General features: G+C 40.8%; 1 pseudogene; it reads right to left on the bottom strand.

Moving 5' to 3' along the window:
* Positions 1–5571: 5571 nt before the first annotated feature.
* LOC150068342 (olfactory receptor 7E24-like) overlaps positions 5572–20556 on the bottom strand; it is a 58666-nt pseudogene continuing 43681 nt past the window's right edge.

Here is a 20556-nt window from a genome sequence, read left to right as displayed (position 1 = left end):
CTATCCTTCCTGTCTTAGGGATCCTTTTCTCTTTCCTCTGTGCTGAGAATGTCATCTTCAAGCAGGAAGTACAAAGACTTCTCTACATGTGGCTCTCACCTGTCTGTAGTCTGCTTATTCTTTGGGACAGCATTTGGTGTCTACTTTGAGTCAGATGTGTCACATTCTCCCGGGGGCAGTGCTGTGTTCTCAGCAATGTACACAGTGGTCACTCCTCTCCTGAACCCCTTCATCTACAGCCTGAGGAACAGGGACCTCAAAAGTGCCCTGAGCAGGTTGTACAAACCAGGAGCTGACACCAGCAGGTAGGAAGTTTATTTGTTATGTGGTTTTGACAAAACAAGAAACTTCAGCATATAGTCCTGTAAATTCTACCTGTCTGAATACTGTATGCATCTAGTTTAATTAGTACAATCCATTAGCATTGGAAAACCATTCTGGCTATGTCAGGATGGATTCCTTAAGGAGGAATATATCTTTGTAATGTTTAAATTGTTAGTTTGTAAAGAAAGATGAATGTCTACAGATGGTAGGCCCAACAGAGAATGTTGCAAGGATTGAGTGATGAATTTTGTAATATATACGTTTTACCTCAATACTATTGGACAGTCTTTGAATTCAGAACTTTCTAATTTGTTTCCAGCTATCTTGTCCTGCTCTTTTAGATTGAGTTAATTTTAAAATCATAATTTAGTACCTTAATTTTTCCCCCAATGCCTTTTGTTATTTTAAAGGTGTTATATAAATGGGCTACCATTACATAAATCAAGCGAAGAGTGCAATTCATTCTGGACAATGTAATTCTTTCCTTCCCTCTCTCCCAGTTTTTCCCTCCCATCATCACTTATGAGTTTTTAAATTCAATTTCAACATAGTATCTAGTGAGTTTCACTGCTTCATTTGTTCAACCTCTTCACTTCATTTCTGTGTCCCCTTACATTCTGAAATACAGATAAACAAACAAAGAAGGCAAAAGGAAAAGAAAGTAAAAATAACAAAGAAAATGAACCTCTTGTTTACACTTCCTGGAGTTCATTTTGATAAATAATGTTTTATGTGATCAGATGCTCACAGGTATTGAGCCTTTGTGATTATCTCCTGAGGGTAGCTGACTTTGCTTGAACTGCATGTGCATGCCTAGACTCTTGTATAATTTATCATAAAGTGTATTACCAAAAATACATCAGACAAATGCTTAATATCCAGTATCTACAGGGAACTCAAGAAACTAGTCCCCTTCAAAACCAAATAAACCAATCATTAAATGGGCAAGGGAACTAAAGAGAGACTTGTACAAATATAACTACATAGACTTAAAAATCTTTGATGGGCTATAGACTCTATAGACATAATATTTTACTACATATATTAATGGGTATCTATGGCATACAAAGATGCAACTTAATTTGAATCATGTTCTATGTAAATGTTAGTGATTGTATATAGAGATTTCCTTCTTGAATACTTTTTGTTTAACACGACATTTGAAATATGATGTAGAAATCAATGTCAATAAAATCTTTTAAAGAGAAAAACTATCACAGAATGGATTCTATATATGTGGACATGGAGGATTTCCAGCTGCAGTGTCACATGTTGTTGGAGATTTTGAGGACAGGCTTATGACAGGCTTTCCTACCATCATGGACCCTGATTTGCAGAACTCAGAATCACAATAATCTTTCAATCGACTCACTAACATCTATGAAGGGGTAGAAAAATATAAAAGGTTGTCCAAAATAATGGATTTTCGCCTTCTCTTCTGGTAAACAAATGTTCCAAATATTATGTCAAAGGAAAGCATCTAAAATATGGCTAATTGGGGCCAGGAGTTTAGGTGGTAGAGTGTTTGCCTAGAAAGCACAAAGACCCGGGTGTGATTCCTCGGTACAACATGCACAGAAAACAATGGAAGTGGTGCTGGGCCTCAAATGGCCTTGAGCTCTAGCCTTGAGGAAGTCCAAGGACAGTGTCCAGACCCTGTATTCAAGTCCCATGTCTGGCAAAAAATATGGTTAATTATAGGATATACAGGAGTGCAATTCCAAGCTGTAAGTCTTTTGAGTAGTCCCCAGAAAATTTAACAACAGAAATATGCTATCAGTGTCCTGAGTGGGATTCCATTAAGAGGTACAGGAATGAATGGAAACAAGCAACTGGGGGAGAATGCAGTCATAATACTCAACGTTAATGTGTGTAAAAAAGGAAATTTGGATCTTTTGGGGGGTATAGGGTTCATGGTGCTTGAACTCTGGCCTGGGCCATGTCCCTCCCCACTTCAGCTCAAGGTTACTGCCCTATCGCAGGACCTGGGTGCTGTCCCTGACCTCTTCAGCTCAAGGATACTGCCCTACCCTTGAGCCACAGTTCTACTTCCAGCTTTCTAGGAATCAATTGTAGATAAGAATCCCTGGGCTTTGTTTTGCCTGGCTGGTTTTGAACAAGATCCTCAGAACTCTGCCCTCTGAGTCGCTAAAACTACAGTGTGAATATACATTATACAAGGGTGTGGACATATTACTTTGAAATCTATTTCTACAAAGAAGTCAAGATAAAAAGTTTTGAAGAAAGAAGGTAGCTTAGTCCTATTATTAAATTACATATACTTCAACTATCATCAGTGATTTTGGTGAAATTCATAAAATTGTACCAGTTAACTATATGGGGAGAGCCAATCACACAAGTGACATGAAAGTGACATCAGCAAACATTCATCTCCGCATAGTTCATAATAATACATGATCAGCCACACCCGATATTATTTATACTGTCATTTGATATTTCTCAAACACGTTCTGTAAATCAATAAACCTTCTGCAATGTAAGATAGCTTATGTATTCATTTTACAACCAAGTCAAAAATAATGTTTGTTTATTGTTTCCCTGATGTAAAACACTTTTAGCTGTGCACCTGTGCTTCACACCAAGAATCCTAGCTACTCAGGAGGCAGAGACCTGAGAATTTCTGTTTCAAAGCCATCCAGGGCTGGGAAGTACACCAAAATTTTATGTCCAGTTAATCGCATACACACAACCCCCCCACACACAGCAAGAAGTCAAGCTATGGCTCAAGAAGTAGAATAGCCCTGAGCAAAAAAGCTCAGGGAAAGTGTCCAGATCCTAAGTTCAAACTCCAGGACTGGTACAAACAACGAAGCAAAGAGGCAAGCAAACAACAACAAAAATCATCCACATTGCTTTTATGAGCCAGCAATTAGGGGCTCACCTCTGAGATGTAAGCATTCAGCCAGACCTGTGCATTAAAAAGTCCTAGATCCTATCTATAAATTACTAAAAACAAAAAAGGAGGTTGTACATAATTTGCCAAGAAATTACAAAGTCCTGAGTTCAATCACCAGTTCAACCAAAAACAAAATGACCTGTTTCTGTCCACTTTTTAAAAATTTTATCTGTTTGTGTTTATTAAAATGTATAGTGGGACTCCAGGTATATTTGACACATAGTTGGAGTTTTCATTATTTATTAAGATTGGAATAAACAAAATAAAATGTGCTCAGAATGGTTAAAACATCAGGAAACACTAAAGGTAAATAAAGCTGTATGATGGTGGTTTATGCCTGTCTTCCTAGCTACTTAGGAGGGTGAGATCAGAGGGTCATGGTTCAAAACCAGCTCATCGGGAAGGACCAAGAGACTCATGTTTTCAATGAGCCCCCAGAAAATCCAAGGGTTCCTCCTGTCTCAAAGTGGTAGAGATTTAGTCTTGAGCAATAAAGCTCAGGGACAGCATTCAAAAGAATATCATGACTGCATTTGGTCATGTACATATGTGGAAAGGGATCCAGACAAAATGAGGGGATGGGTAGGGCATGAAAGAGTCTAGAAGAACTGTGGAATGAATGACTTTGATCAGAGAGCCCATAAATAAACACGACAATTTGAATCCTCTGGTACAACTATTTAACCATAATAATATTTTGAGAAAAGGAAAAGAAAGAAGTCACTGAGATTGAGAGATCTCAAGTGGTGAGATTTCAAAACTAAAGCTGTTAAGATTTCTGGAATTTAGCACTGCAACCCTTTTTTCTGGGTCTTGAACTCTGGACCTTACCCTGTTCCTGATTTTTTTTCTTTTTGTCAAGGTTGGCACTGCTTTCATTGAAACATAACTCCTTTCAACTTTTTGGTGTTTAATTGAAGGTCAGAGTCTTGTTGTCTTTCTCCAACACATAAGGATGTCCATTTCTAGATCCCTATGTAGATTTATTGTGTATCGAAAAACAACTTCTTTCCTTCCTCATGTGAGAAGCATAAAGCTTTAGCCTCTACCTCATTTCCCTGCCATCTGCTTAGGATCTGCCACAACATCTCTCACATCCAAGGGAATTCCTGCACTAGTCACCACAGCAGAGGTATGGTAACGGTGAAGATGCTATTCAATGGACAAATGTTAATCTGATATTAGAGTGCTTAGCTAGCATGCATAGAGGCCTGGGTTCAACTGCTCACTGCCACATGCACCAAAAAAGTAGGAAGTAGAGCTGTGAGCGTAGCCTAATGGTAGAGTGCTCACCTCCCATTCACAAAGCCATGGATTCAAGTCCTTTGGTACCACATCCATAGACAAAGCTGGAATTGGCAGTGTGGCTCAAATGGCAGAGTACTAACCTTGAGTAAAAAGTGTCTAAGGACAGTGCCCAGGCCCCGAGTTCAAGCCCCAGGATTGACAAAATATGCAAATCAAAAACCTTGAGATTCCACCAAACCTCAGTTAGATGACCATTATGAAGAAAACTGATAATCACAGATCCTGGTGGGGATGTAGCCAGAAGGGGACATTCCTATGTTGTAGGTAAAATTTCTGAAAAGCTATGGAGATTCCTCAAAAGCCTGAACAGAGAGTCCTTGTGACCCAGCATTCCCAGTCTGCGCCATTTGATCAAGTGCACTACAAACATGGCCCCATTGCATCTACCAGTACCACCATTTTCATTGAAGCATGGTTTACTTATCCAAGGTATGCAATCAACCAAGATACCCCTCGGTGGATGAATGGATCAAGAAAATGTGGTTTATATGCACAATGAAATTCTATACTCACATGAGAAAGAATGATATTGTACAGTTTGTGAGGTAATAAGCAGATCTGGAAAAATTAATACACAACTTCTCAACTCTTCATCTGTATTGTATTTGTAGTACAGGGTTTGTACTGTAATGATAACCTTAAATCATGCAATGTTTTCTGTATGTGTTTGGGGATGGGAAGAAAAGGAAATGTTTGAATAAATGTTTATGTAAATAATAAAACAAAATAAATTAGAAAAAATATAAACTTTGAAGATGAAATCATGATGTTTCTGAAGATATATGGTATGGATAGAGAATAATGAAAATTTATTAAAACTCACCCAGTTTGGAGATCAATTATAAGGATTGTGAAAAGTCCATGCCACCTGTCCATCAGATAAGCATAGGTGATAGAAGTTTTAGTATATTAATCATCTGGATAGACAGAGAGTCTTGAACCAGCATGGATTTCCTTTAGGTCCTCTCAGCTCTCTGTTTGAAATGTCCAGAGAGACTTGGACATTGATGTGCTCAATTTGGCTAATTGGGAGCTGTGGGCCTCAATCCTCCAAGGCCATCTAGAAGTGGAGGGGGAGCCTGTGCTCCCTGCCCTTCAGGCTCCTGCCTGCAGGACCCTGCTCCTTCATTTGCCTCCTCCTTGTCAGCATCCCCCAGCTCTGCTTCCATGGTGTACTCACATCCACCCTGAGGATAGAGGCTGAACTGGTGCTGCACAGCAGGTCTGGGATCCTCAGATCTGTCCACCTGGGTCATGGCTGAAGATGGAGGCAGCTTAAACGAGTGAGTGCTGAGGGTGGATGTCTGAGAAGGCTTTGGAGATGTGTTTTGTGGATCATGAGGACAGCTTAACTGAGAGGATGTTGATGATGATGATGATGATAATGATGATGATGATGATGGTGATGCTGATAATGATGAGAAGGAGGATGAGGAAGACGAGGAGGAGATGTGTAGTGATGATGCTTCTACTGCTGCTGCTGCTGCTGGTAACAAGAACACCATACAACAATGATCCATGGTTGACATGTTACCCTGTGCTCACTTCTGATTTCAGTTTTATGTCATTTTTTCTCATTTCATATGCTTCAAGTTCCTCCCTGTGTGTGTGTGTGTGTGTGTTTGTGAATGTGTGTTTATGCGCATGCCTGAGCTGGTTTCAGATCTTTTACCCATGGCCTGGAAGACGTCCTTAAGGTGTTTTGATCAAAGTTGGCCCTTTATCACCCAAGCCATAGCTCGTACCATTTCCAGCTGTTTTGGTGGTTCCCAGAAGGTAAGAGTCTTACGGACATTCTTGCTCAGGCTGACTGGGAACTGCCTTCCTCAGATCTCACAATTGCAGGCAGGAGCCACTGGAAACTGGAAGGTACACACACACACACACACACACACACACACACACACACACATGTATTATATATATATATATATGTTTTTAACTCGCTGTTTTTGCTTTCTGATGTTCATTTTTATTAGTCTGTAGCTTAGGTGATCCAGGAGTTGACACCCTCAGAATCCTTTCCTACCCTTCACACTTTACTCACTTTGTGTATAGAAGCACTGACATGTTGATCATTGCATGTTGATAAGTGACATCTAACAGCCATGTCTGAGAGAACACAAGTGCTCTTTGTCTCTGAGCCTGACTGACTCTCCTCAATAGCACATTTCCAGGTCCACCCATTTCCCTGCAAATGCCATAATACCAGAATAGGCAAGTCCAGGGGGACCAGAAGTAGATTTGTGTCTGCCTGGGGTTGCAGCGAAATAAGGAGTTACTGTTCAGGGGTCTGGATTTCTTGTCAGAATGGTAAAATTCGAATATGTTCATAGCTGCCTCATTGTGAATGCATTATAAGTGATGGAACTGTATCCTTTAGATGATTCTTATGAGAATGATCTTCAATGAATCTGTTCTTGACTCAAGGCATGAGTAAGCTGTAGTATCATATCAACATGCTCTAGCTCACGTTTCTGCTCTGTTTTTGGATTTCTTTAACAAATTAATTTAGGTAAGTACATTACTATCCCTTCCCCCTTTTCAATTTCATTTTATTGCCAGAATAATGTACAGAGGAATTACAGTTACATATGTAATCTAGTGAGTACATTTCTTGTTGGACATTGTTAAGCCCACCCATGTTTTTCTCCCACTTTCCCTCTGTCCACATCCCCAGTTGTAGAGTGCATTTTCAACACATGGTCTTGTGTGTGTTACTGTTACATGTGGATATCCTTTGTCCTTTGTCTCACCTTTTTGTTCATTCACTTCCCTTTCCTAATTCACGTACATATATATATATATATTTATGCAATTCACCAGGTACCAAAATCAAATTCAGTGACAAGAAGGGAAAAATCATAATGGGGGGAGGTATTAGAAACAAGAAATACCTTCACATGCTATATTAAAATCATGAAAGAAACCCTCTTGTTTCCATATCCTGGAGTTCATTGACCTTAGCATCATCCTATATGGTCATATGCACATAGATTTGAGCTATTGTGATCCTCTGCTTGGAAAATCCTAGACATGAACTAATTATCACAAATGAGGGAAACCATGCAGCCTACGGTTCTTTGGGTCTGGCTCGCTTCACTTAATATGATTATTCCAGGCCTTTCCATTTCCTTATGAATGGGTTGATGCCATTCTTTCTCATGGTTCATAGAATTCGGTTATGTATATGAAGCACATTTTCTTGATCTGTTCATTGATTGAGGGGCTTCTCGGTTGGTTACATATCTTAGCTATGGTAAATAATGCTGGAGTGACCGTGGCTGTGGTGATAGATTTCCTGGGGCCTTGTTTATGGACATTTGGGTAGATGCCCACAAGTGGGATTGCTGGGTCACAGGGAAGCTGTATGTTTAGCCCTTTGAGGACTCTCCATACTGCTCTCCACAGTGGCTCAACACATTTACACTCCAACCAACAGTGTATTAGTGTTCCCTTCTGGACCCATACTTGCCAGCATGTGTTGTTACATGTCTTGATCATGGCCATTCTAACTGGAGTGAGGTAAAATCTCAAAGTTGTTTTGATTTGCATTTCTTTTATAGCCAGAGATGGAGAGCATCTCTTCATGTGTCTACTGGCTATTCTTATTTCTTCTTCGGATAAGTCTCTCTAGAGCTCAACAAATTAAACCTCCCCAAAGTAAACCGTCCAAGAAACAACAACCCCATTTAAAAGTTGTTCTGTGATTTGTAACAATGCTGTTCACCAGTAGGACAGGATGATAGGCAAACATCTGGGTGAGAAGAGGCTAGAGTTGGGGATTGCCACAGCAGAGAAATATTTTTAAGTACACTGCACCTCAAGTATGTTACACATTTAAACTTATAAATATATGGATATCAGGTATGTACAGTTGAGCATTCCTGGACACACATTTTGTTTTTCTAATGACATTTCTACTTTAAGCAGCTGTCAGAGTGATCTCAAAGCAGAAAATCTAACCACATTCTCTGAGTTCTATCTCCTGGAACTCTCAGATGACCCTGAACTACAACCAGTCCTCTTTGCAATCTTCCTGTTCATGTATTTGACCACTGTGCTGGGAAATCTGCTCATCATCCTGGCCGTAAGCTCTGACCCTCACCTCCACAACCCCATGTACTTCTTCCTCTGTAACCTCTCCTTGGCTGACATCTGCTTCACATCTACCATGGTCCACAAGATGCTGGTGAATATCCAGAATCACAGCAGAGCCATCTCCTATGGGGGCTGCCTCACCCAGATGTCTTTCTTCCTCTTTTTTGGCTGCATGGATGACATGCTTCTGACTGTCATGGCCTTTGACTGCTTTGTGGCCATCTGTCACCCCCTGCACTACCCGGTCCTCTTGAACTCTAACTGCTGTCGCATCTTAGTACTGGTGTCTCCTTTGTTTAGTTTTCTGGATTCCCAGTCACACAATATATCGATCTTACAATTTACTTGCTTTAAAAGTGTGGAAATACCAAATTATTTCTGTGATGCTTCTCAAATATTTAAACTGTCCTGTTCTGGTTCCCTTACAAATAACTTGTTCATATATGTAAGTACTGTCATCTTTGGGCTATTTCCTCTTTCAGGGATCCTTTACTCTTACTACAAAATTATCTCTTCCATCCTCAGGATCCCCATAGAAAGTGGGAGGCACAAAGCCTTCTCCACGTGTGGGGCTCACCTGTCGGTGGTTTGCTTTTTCTAGGCCACTTGCTTGGTGTGTACTGTGGTTCCATTGTGTTCCATGGCTCCAAGAAGCTCGTGGTGGTCTACAGCCTGAGGAACAGGGACATTAGCAGGACTCTGAGGAGGCTGGGCAGCAGGATCCTCGGAACCTAGGACTTGGTTAGGACACGTAACTAAATGGAAGAATTAGGCAGCTCTCAGGTTCTTCTTCCATGTGGAATATGTGAAGAGTAATTGGCTAGTTATTCCACATCTTGTTCCCTGGTTGCACAGTAGTTAAGAGCCTTAGGATTCTGGAGACTGAGTATTTATAGAGAGATGCAAAGATTCTGTTCTGGAGAACAAAAGGTTTTCTGCAGAGGAGTAGTGCCTGTGAGTTTCTCAAACCAATTGATGTAAATAGAATGTGCACAGAAGAAAATTACAACGGTATTTTAGACTGAAAGAATTTCCTGGAAGAAATCGAAAGACTTAGAAAAAAATTATATTAAGTGAACTAAGCCAGACAGAAAGGAATATAGGCTCAATGTTTTCCCTCATTTGTCATAATTAGTAGAAACCTTGGGCTCCCCTAGAAGAGATCTACAATAGAACAAAACCTAGATACATAAGGCCATATGGAATGACACTAAATGAAAGACTTCCAGGATATAGAAACAAAAGCCTTATAATGAGTGATTGTTGTCCTTCATGTACTATGCTATCTCTCATCTTTTTTGCTGTCCTTGGTTATCTCATATTCTTACAGGATTTCACCTGGATATCTGATATATTGTATATATGCATATTTGATTATTTGAAGTCGGATAGAGAAGGGAGGAAAACAAGATGAAGGGTGGGGTGGTGGGAGAGAAATGAGGACCAAGACATGAGAAAGGGTATCAATGTTTGTGAAGTAATGCACCTTCTTTCTGGTGCATTTAATGCAACCCTTCTATTAATTACAATAAAAATATATGAAAAAAATTATTTTCCTGGAAGGAGCAATGATAGAGAAGGGATGAATAGAATGAAATTCATTTGACCTTTGAGTTTCTTCTGGGATATAGGAAGAGTCTAAACAAATTCTTCTGTGGAACTTTTCTAATTTGTTCTTCTTCAAGCACAAGCATATATTCTGAGAGACTGGGTACTTTTGAGGTCTGTGTTGTAACTTCAAGGCTCCTTACAGTAGCTAATATGCCTGGTCTGCACCCACCTTCATTTTGAATGACTGCAGTTCTGAAGGGCTCACAGCTGAGTATTTCATGCCTGTGGTTTTTGCCTCCTGAAGCTGGACACTGGCTGCCCTCATAAGAATGCTAGAGTTGAGCCTGGAGCTTTTATCCACCCTCAGTGGGCAGGTAGGTTTTGAGTAAATATTCCCTTGTCATGATCTGGATGAGTAGATGAAGTCATGTGCACTCAAGGTCATTTTTCATCAAGAAGAAAAACACTGGCAAGAGAATATGAATAACTTTACCTCTGAAGGTCGGAAATATTTTTTGTCTGTTATGAAGGTTGAATTCTTCCGGTGTGTACGGGCCTTGTCTAGGCCTGTGGGTGAGCTGGACATGGCTGTACATATGAGTTGAGGTGGTGGTGAGACGTTGCCCCATTGCTGGACCTACTGAACCTAGTTGGCACTGGTTGAAAGAGATTGGTGAAGTGTCTCTCGTGTTAACTGAAACAGGTTGGCACCAGTAGTGAGTATTTTATGTTCTGTGTACAAAATGAACCCACATTGAACCTGGATGCACTGTAAACTGGACCAGAACTGAATCAGGATAGGTAAGTGCTGCCTTTGAGGGAGTTGAGCCTACATGCAGAAGGTTGCTTCTGGTCAGGTAGAAAGTGGGCTGAGTAGGGGGAGTAATTTCCTTCTGAGCTGGTTTACGCAGCCTCTCTGGATCTTTTTCTGGGTCTGTGTTGGATGTTCTGCAGAATGAAGTAGGGGAGCTGGGAAAGGCTCACACAACCACCCACCCACTGTCCAGCACTACAGGGGACAGGAAAGAGAAGCTAGGTTCAGCAGGGTCTGTGCTGCTGGCTCCAGAGCTGGTGGTATTATGAGCTGAGTGGGATGAGGGGCTGTGTCTAGAGAACACCCCCTGCTAGGTTGAACCCTCTTGGTAAAAATGATGTGGTGAGGACACAGGTGGTCACTTTACATGGCTGTGGAAGGGCTCCTCTGTGTGTTCCTTCTCTTCCATCTGCCCTCCTCCCAGTGCTTTCATGGACAGGAAGTGTTGTTTTCTCCAGCAGCCTGTTGGTGAACTCCCTGGCTCCAGTGTGTCTCTGCCAACTCACAGGTTGAAGCCCATACTGAGGGCCGCAGCCTGTGTCCCCTGCCTTTCCACCAATCATCTGTACCAGGGATATACTTAAAATGATTTAAACTCTTTTATTCACCAAATATTTTTAATGTTTTTATATTGGTGTCACTATTTATATGTGAAGTTATTTCTTGGACTCTGGTCCTGGTGCTAAACAAAGTGTATAAGGCTGTCCAAATCTAAGAAATAGTTTTTATCTACCAATGCAGAATTGAATTCTTACAGTATATTCTGGGCAATTCGTATCACAGGGAATATCTGGTTAGGCCATAATACACACACACACACACACACACACACACACACACACACACACGCACACACACAATCATTTTGTCTTTTTCTTTCTCTCTCTGTCTGTTTTTCCCAAACACTTAAATGAGAACCTATCAAGTCCCAAATAGGTTAAATGAGAAGTTATTGACACAGTCCAAAATCATAAGACGTACTTCCTTGTGTACACAATTGTGTGGGTCCAAGGTCAATGACCCCGCAGTCACAATCACTGACCCCACAGTCGGTCACTGACCGCACAGGTGGTCCCCAAGAGTTAGAAATCCTAGCTCCTCAGGAAATGGCTATCTGAAGTTCATGGTTACAATAAGGCTGCTGGAGAAGTGCACGGGCCTGTTTTCCCTAATGAAGTAAGCTCCTCAAAATGTATACTCCCTCCAAAATGAGGAAATGAGAGTTTTGACTCAGTGGTACAGCACCATTCTTAAGCAAGGAAATCTCAGCAGCAACTAATTTTCTACTGTAAAGATTTAGTTACTCAGTTCATTGGTACTGAAGAACCAACTCTCAATCATGTAGTTTTTCTGGTTGGTCTGCAATGTAATACTGACATAAGTGTCAGTGAAATACTAGAAAACTTGAAACAAAATTAAGTAGTATTTGTTTCAAAAACTGGACTTATAAGTAGTGATGTTTTACCCTCACTCTAAGGCTATGTGTCGCTATAATTTACTAGAAGATAAAAGCCACTATTATAAATTTTTAATAGTTGGTCTATGAAGGTGAAATATACATGGTTGAAGTAAAATAATTTTTCTCATGAATGTAGGGAATAGATAAAAAGATGCTTTCTGTCAACAACAATAAAACTATCAAGTAAAGATATACTGGAGAAGCACTCAAACAAAGTTGACACTATGATCCTAGCTACCAGGGAGGCTGAGATCTGAGGATCAAGTTTAAAAGCGAGCTGGGGCACAAAAGGACCTAAGACTCTTACCTACAATTAACATCTAGAAAATGGAAGGGGGGCTTGCCTCAAGGGTAGGATGGTACACTTGAGCTGCAGAGCTCCGGGACAGAACCCAGGCCCAGTGGTAGGGTGGTAGCCTTGAGTCTAAGAGCTTAGAGACAGTGCCCAGGCCAAATTCAAACTCCATGACCCTAAAAACACTAAATAAGTAAAGTTCAGACTTTTTTACATTTATATTCTTACAGAATCTACCTTCCCACAATATATCATCGTCTTGTGTTATGGAAATAAGCCTGTCAGGACAAGCCCAGTAGTTTGCCTTTAGAGATCAGCCTAGATAACCTCCTATGGCCTAATGTAACATATCAGCACAATGCATACAAAGCAGTGGTTTGGATCTGATAAAATCATAACTCGCTTCCTTATGCATGGCTTATCACAAGTCCAGGATTTGGGGAAGCTTAATATCAGAGCGAAGCTAAACCATTTCTTTTGAATATTTGTCAATGATATAGGTGTACTTGCTTCTTGTGTCACTTGCATTTTCCTCTTCTAGCTTCAAGATTTTCTATCTGTCCTGTGAATGTCATTAAGTCATTCTGGCTAGGAAAAAATTGTTTGAAAACCCATTTTAACTATTCAGCAAAAAGGCAGGCTGGAGATACAGTTCAAATGAGCAAACAAGCTGAGCAAACAGAATATAAAGAGGAGATCCTGAATTGAAACCCTGGCATTGGACAGAAAACCACGCTGGTGTTACCATTCCTTTTTAGGTCAATCCATAAAATTGTAATTGTGCCTATATGTATACTTAGAATAGCACACATATAAGTATTAGAAAAGTATTACCTCTCTATATTCATAACTAGAAACCTGTACAAATATAATCCCATGCATCCTATCAGACCACAGTGGAGTCAGACTAATTCTGAACAATGCAGTCAAAGTCAAAAAACATTCAATCACATGGAAACTGAACAACACACTTCTGAATAATCCCTGGGTAACAGATCTGATCAGAAATGAAATTAAAAACTTCCTTGAATGTAATGACAATCAAGAAACATCACAAAGGAACTTATGGGACACAACAAAGGCAGTTCTAAGAGGCAAATTTATCGCACTACGAGCGTGTATTAAAAAGACAGAAGGAGACCACGTAAATAACCTTAAAATAAAACTGAAACACCTAGAGGAGCAAGAAAAAGTTAATTCTAAACAGCTAGGACAGAAATAACAAAAAGAAAATCAGAAATTTCAGAGATTGAAATAAGATCTAATATATACAAAACTGATAAATCAAAAAGTTGGTTCTTTGAAAGAGTCAAAAAATAGACAGACCCTTAGCAAGATTTATCAAAAAAAGGAAAGGGGAGGCTCAAATAAACAAGATTAGAGACCCCACGGGAGCAATCACAACTGATTCCCAAGAAATCCAGTCCATAATGAATAGGTACTACCAGGGCCTATATTCAAAGAAACAAGAAAATCTAGAAGAAATGGATGATTTCTTAATAAATATAGGCTACCCACACTGAACAATGATGAGGTAAACAAATTGAACAGACCAGTTTCTTACAACGAAATTGTGGAAGCAATCAGGGAAATGCCAACAAAAACAGCCCAGATCCAGATGGTTTCACTGCGGAATTCTACAAGATGTTTAAAGATGAAGTAACACGTATACTCTTGAAGCTCTTCCGAGAAATAGAAACAGAAGGAGCAATACCAAACTCATTTTATGAAGCTACTATTACTCTCATCCCCAAACCAGGGAAAGACCCAACAAAAAAAGAAACCTACAGACCTATCTCTCTAATGAACACAGATGCAAAACTCCTCAATAAAATATTAGCCAACAGAATCCAGAAACAAATTAAAAAAATCATACACTATTATCAAGTGGGCTTCATCCCACAGATGCAAGGCTGGTTTAACATTTGCAAATCAATCAATGTAATACATCATATCAATAGAGTTAAGAATAAGAATCATATGATAATTTCTCTGGACATGGAGAAGGCATTTGACAAAATACGAAATCCATTCATGTTGAAAGCACTAGAAAAAAATAGGAATAAATGGTACATTCCTCAAAATAATGAAAGCCATATATGAAAAACCTACAGCCAGTATTATACTAAATGGTGAAAGACTGGAACCATTCACCGTAAAATCAGGAACTAGACAGGGATGCCCACTCTCTCCGCTTCTCTTCAATATAGTGCTGGAACCCTTAGCCAGAGCAATAAGACAAGAAAAGAACATCAAAGGGATCCACATAGGGAAAGAAGAAATTAAACTATCCTTATTCGCAGTGACGTGAGTGACCCAACAAACTCCACTCCCAAACTTCTAGAATTAATAAACCACTTTAGCAAAGTGGCAGGATACAAAATCAATCTTCAGAAGTCAGTAGCCTTCTTGTACACCAACAATAAACAAACAGAGGGCCAAATCAAGAAAATGAACCCATTTGCAATAACCCCCAAAAGAATAAAATACTTAGAAATATACTTAACCAAAGATGTAAAGGAATTATCAATGAAAATTATAAAAGCCTCATGAAAAAATTAAAGAGGACACTAGGAAATGGAAAGACATCCCATGCTCGTGGCTAGGTAGAATCTACATAGTGACTATGGCTATACTGCCAAAGTTGATACACAAATTTAATGCAATCCCCATCAAAATCCCAAAGACATTCTTTACGGAAATTGAAGATATAATCCAAAGATTCATAAGGAACAAGAAAAGACCTACAATAGCCAAAACAATTCTAGGCAAAAAGAGCAATTCTGGTGGTATTACAATACCAGATTTCAAATTCTACTCTAGAGCCATTGTTACAAAAATTGCTTGGTCCTGGCGCAAAAACAGACCAGAAGATTAATGGAACAGAATAGAAGACCCAGAAATAGAACCACAGAACTATAGGCAACTTGTATTTGACAAAGGAGCCAAAGATACACAATGGAACAAACACAGTCTATTCAATTATTGGTGCTGGCAAAACTGGGCAGCCACATGCAGAAAATTAAAAAATGACCCTAGCCTTTCGCCATGAACAAGCATTAACTCAACGTGGATCAAAGACATCAACGTCAGACCGGAAACTGTGAAACTGCTACATGATAAAGTAGGAGAGACACTGAAACTCATAGGAACAGGCAAAAGATTCCTGAACAGAATCCCAGGGTCACAACAGATTGGAGAGAGACTCGACAAATGGGACTACCTAAAAATAAAAAGATTCTGTACAGATGAAAACATAGTTGCAAAAGTAGAGAGACAGCCAACCACCTGGGAAAAGATATTCACCAACAATACATCTGACAAATGCTTAATATCCAATATCTACAGGGAACTCAAGAAACTAATCCTCGAAAACCCAATAAACCATTCACTAAATGGGCAAGGGAACTAAAGAGAGATCTATTAGAAGAAGAGATTAAAATGGCAGAAAAACAGATGAGAAAATGTTCATCATCGATGGTCATAAAGGAAATGCAAACCTTAACTTGTTGGTTTGCAATTTTTCCAACTTCTTGTTGTAGGCACTCAGCGCTATAAATTTTCCTCTGAGTACTGCCTTTGCTGTGTACCAAAGGAGTTGGTATTTTGTGTGCTCCTTACTGTTCAATTTCATAAACTGTTGGATTTCTGTTCTGATCTCTTCGATGACCCATTGGTCATTCAACAATGTGTTGTTCAGCCTCCATGAGTTACAGGGTTTTCGTTGGTGGAGATGTGTGTTCAGTTCCAGTTTGATGCCTTTGTGGTCTGAGAGTGTGCATGGAATAATTTCTGTGTTTCTGAATCTATCCAGGTTTGTTTTATGGCCTAAGATGTGATCTATTTTGGAAAATGTTCCATGTGCTGCTGAGAAAAACGTATATTGTGTTGTTGCTGGGTGGAATATTCTGCAGATGTCTGTTAGATCTAGTTGATCTATGTAGTTGTTCAGTTCTAAGATTTCTCTGTTGAGTTTTTGCCTTGTTGATCTGTCCATAGGTGAAAGTGGTGTGTTAAAGTCACCGACAATCACTGTATTTCGATCTATGTACGGTTTCAGTGTAAGTAAAGTTTGCTTGATGAAGTTTGGAGCTCCGGGATTGGGTGTGTAAATATTTAGGATCGTTATGTCTTCCTGGAGGAAAGATCCCTTTAGTAGTATATAGTAACCTTCTTTGTCTTTTCTTACTAATTTTAGTTTGAAGACTATTTTATCTGGTATGAGGATGGCAACTCCAGCCTGTTTATGGGGGCCGTTAGCTTGATAGAGTTTATTCCAACCTCTCACTTTCAAAAGATGCTTCTTTTTTTGGGTAAGATGTGTCTCTTGAAGACAGCAGAACGATGGCTCTTGCTTTTTGATCCAACTAGACAGCCTATGCCATTTAATTGGAGAGTTGAGTCCATTGATATTGAGAGTTAGGATTGAGAGATATTTATTAGGTCCTACCATTTTTAAAAGCTTTTATTTGGGCCTGTGTCTTGACAGTTCTTGTGGTCTTTGGTTGTATGCTGTTTAGGTGCCATTTCTTTCCCTATATTGCATTTATTTTGGTTTTCTATGTATAGAACATCTTTCAGAATTCTCTGTAGTGTTGGTTTTGTTGCGATGTATTGTTGCAGCTTTTCCCTGGAATGGAATGTTTTTATTGTTCCATCAGTTATGAATGAGAGCTTAGCTGGGTACAGTATTCTTGGTTGGTAATTATTTGACTTAAGGGCATGACATATATGCCTCCAGTCACTTCTTGCTTGCATGGTCTCTGCTGAGTAATCTGGGGTTATTCTGATTGGTTTTCCTTTATAGGTTACTGAACCCTTTTCCCTGGCTGCCTTTAGGATCCTTTTTTTGGTTTCTACTGATCCAGTTCGGATTACGATGTGGCGGTGAGATGTTCTTTTCTGGCCAGGTCTGTTTGGGGTTCTAAAAGCTTCTTGTATCTGGATGGGTCTGCCCTTCTGGATATTTGGGAAATTCTCTGAGATGATTCCCTGAAGTATATTTCCAATACCATTGACCTCTTTCTCCAGAACCTCCTCAATACCAATTAGCCTTAAATTAGGCTTCCTAATTGTATCTTGGACCTCCTGAAGCGCTCTCTCATTTTTCCTAGATTTGGATTGACTCATTTTCTGTTCTTTCTCTATAATAACTAAATTATCTTCAGCCCCGGAAATTCTCTCCTCTGCATTGTCTAACCTGCTATCAAAGCTATCTACTTTATTTTTCATCTCCCTTGCTACTAATTGCTCATTTTTGATGCCTTGCATCTCTTCTTTTAGATCATGTATGGATTTCTTTAGCTCCTTGATTTCCATTTGAGTGGTTAGCTCAGTAGCTTTATTTTCTTTGAACATTTGCTGGAGTTCGGTCACCTTTTTATGTGTGGATTCTATGAATTCATCCATCTTTCTTTGAACAGCCTTTATTATGGCCTCCTTTATGGATTCTTCTTTTCACTTATCACCTTGTTTATGGTTTCCTCTTGTTCAGCTATGGCTTCCTCCCTTATCTCTTTCTTTATATTTTCACATTTTTCATTAATGATGTTTATCAATTGCATTTGTACAGCACTTGGAAGACTCTCCTCTAGGTTTGCCAGTGACTGTTCCATTGGCTGTTTACATTGGGTGGGGGAGGTGGGAGATGTTGTTTCTTGATTTGACATTTTTCTTGAGTTTCTTGTTTTGCCCATTTGAAAATGGGAGCAAGATTAATACTAAACACGATTATAGTTTTTCAGATATAACCAACCTAGGCCTCTGTAGCTTGCAGACTCTAGATGTTCACATGTTTTGATTGGTGTTATCACTCTTTCTTTTTGTGCAGTTACCCACTAGTCTAATTATTCACTGATAAGCTATTTATATCCAAAACAATAAGCCTCTCAATCCAATCTGTATTGTCTTTAAGTCCCAGTGAGCCTAGTGAATAATTAAACACCTAGATATACAATGTTGCTCAACAGCCATCAAGTGTAGATCCATGCAGTATAAGGGTTGAAAGAGGAGCAGAGGTCCAGAGATAGAAAAATAGAATGAGAGAGGTCAGGGGGTAAGTAGGTAGAGTATTTGAGTACAAAGTTTGGAAAGCATTAGAATAAAACTTATGAGTTGCTGCGCGACTAGCTCTTAGCCCAACCAGTGGCCTCACAGTGGACCATGGGATGGATCTGCGAGCTTCAGTCTGAGCGCGGTTGGCGGACGTTTTCCTGTGCTGCTTCCAGGGGCGGCCCCAAGCCAAGGGTCTGGGGATTGAGAGTTGCAGGAGCTCTCAGCAGGACCAGCAGGAGGCCCCTCTGTTCCCAGGGGTGGGGCCCAGCTGGAGACATGGGCTCCAAGGGTGGAGCCACACCTTTTTGGTTCTCAGAAGGGGAGCTTGGCTGCTGGTCGGCCCTTCAGATCCCTGCTGTGTTTCCACTGCTTTGTCAGAGTCTGTGACTGTGGTGGGGGGGGCCCTCGGTGGTTTCTTGCTCAGGATTCCCAGCTGGAGGATGCTTCGCTCGAGAATTGAGGGGGGGCAGATGCTGGCTCCTATTTACCCGCACCCCCTACCCACTGTTGTAAGGCAGGGTCCCAAAGCCCTCCACTCTCCAGATCCAGTGGCCTGGGTGAGGAGCCTGGTGGGCTGGTGGGAGCTGGGACAGCTCTGCCTCCCCTGGTGGGGTGCTGAGTCTTAGGGTCCGCCAGCTTGTCAGTCTCCAGTCAGGGGGCTGGGGGTTGAGCCCGTTGGGCGGGTGGGAGTTGGGACAGCCCTGCCTCCCTTGGTGGGGTGCTGGGTCTTATGGGTAGCCCTCCTGTCAATCTCTAGTCAATGGCCTGAGGGAGGGGGCTGTTGAGGGGAGGGACAGGATTCTAAATTCCTTGCCCCCCTGCTCCCGCCAGTCTTTCTCGGGTGGGGTGTTGGGGTCTGAGTTAAGTTCTATTGTTTGGCACCCGCTCTGCTTTCCCGATGTGTTTGGGACGCGCTGTATTACTCACGCCTCTGCGTCCTTCTGCGGGTGTTCGATGGTGGTGGGAAGTCTTTCACTCCCCTCAGGTCTCCACCGCTGCCTGTGTTCTGCGTCTGGGTTCCGCTACTTGCTGTTCTGGTTCCGAGTCTGGGATCCGCTGCTTCCGCCGTTGACTGGCCTGGTTCTGTCCTGGTTTCTGCAGCCGTTGGGCTCCCAGCCTGGTGCCCTCCACTGCCGCCACTTTTCGTGGATTAGAGCCGGTGCCCGCCCCTGCTTTCCCCACGTGGAGCCGGCGCCCGCTCAAGCCGAGATTTGCAATAGAGCCAAATCTTGATACATAAGGACATATAATGTGAAGCTAATTGAAAGGACCTCCAGGATAGTGAAACAAAAGCCATATAATGAATGATTGTTGTCCTTAATGTACTATGTTGTCTCTCATCTCCTTTGCTATCCCTTGGTTATCTCATATTGGTATAGTATCTCACTTTGTTATCTGATATATTGAATTTGTTTGTATTTGGATATTTGAAATTTTATAGGGAAGAGGGGAAATCCAAGACGGGTGGGGGGTTTGGGGGGGGGAGGGAAACGGGTACCAAGACATGTGAAAGGGTATCAATGTATGTGAATTAATGCACCTTCTATCTGGCAAATATCATGTAACCCTTTTACTAATTACAATAAAAAATTAAAAAAATGTAAATGTTTTGATAGGGAAGGGGGGAAAACCAAGACGGGTGGGGGGTGTGGGGGGGGAGGGAAACGGGTACCAAGACATGTGAAAGGGTATCAATGTATGTGTATTAATGCACCTTCTATCTGGCAAATATC

This window comes from Megascapheus bottae, chromosome 1 (genome assembly GCF_031878675.1).
Source record: "Megascapheus bottae isolate mThoBot1 chromosome 1, mThoBot2.hap1, whole genome shotgun sequence".
NCBI classification, from domain to species: Eukaryota; Metazoa; Chordata; class Mammalia; order Rodentia; family Geomyidae; genus Megascapheus; species Megascapheus bottae.
The sequence above is the reverse complement of the archived record's forward strand: the minus strand, read 5'-3'. Positions and strand labels throughout refer to the sequence as shown.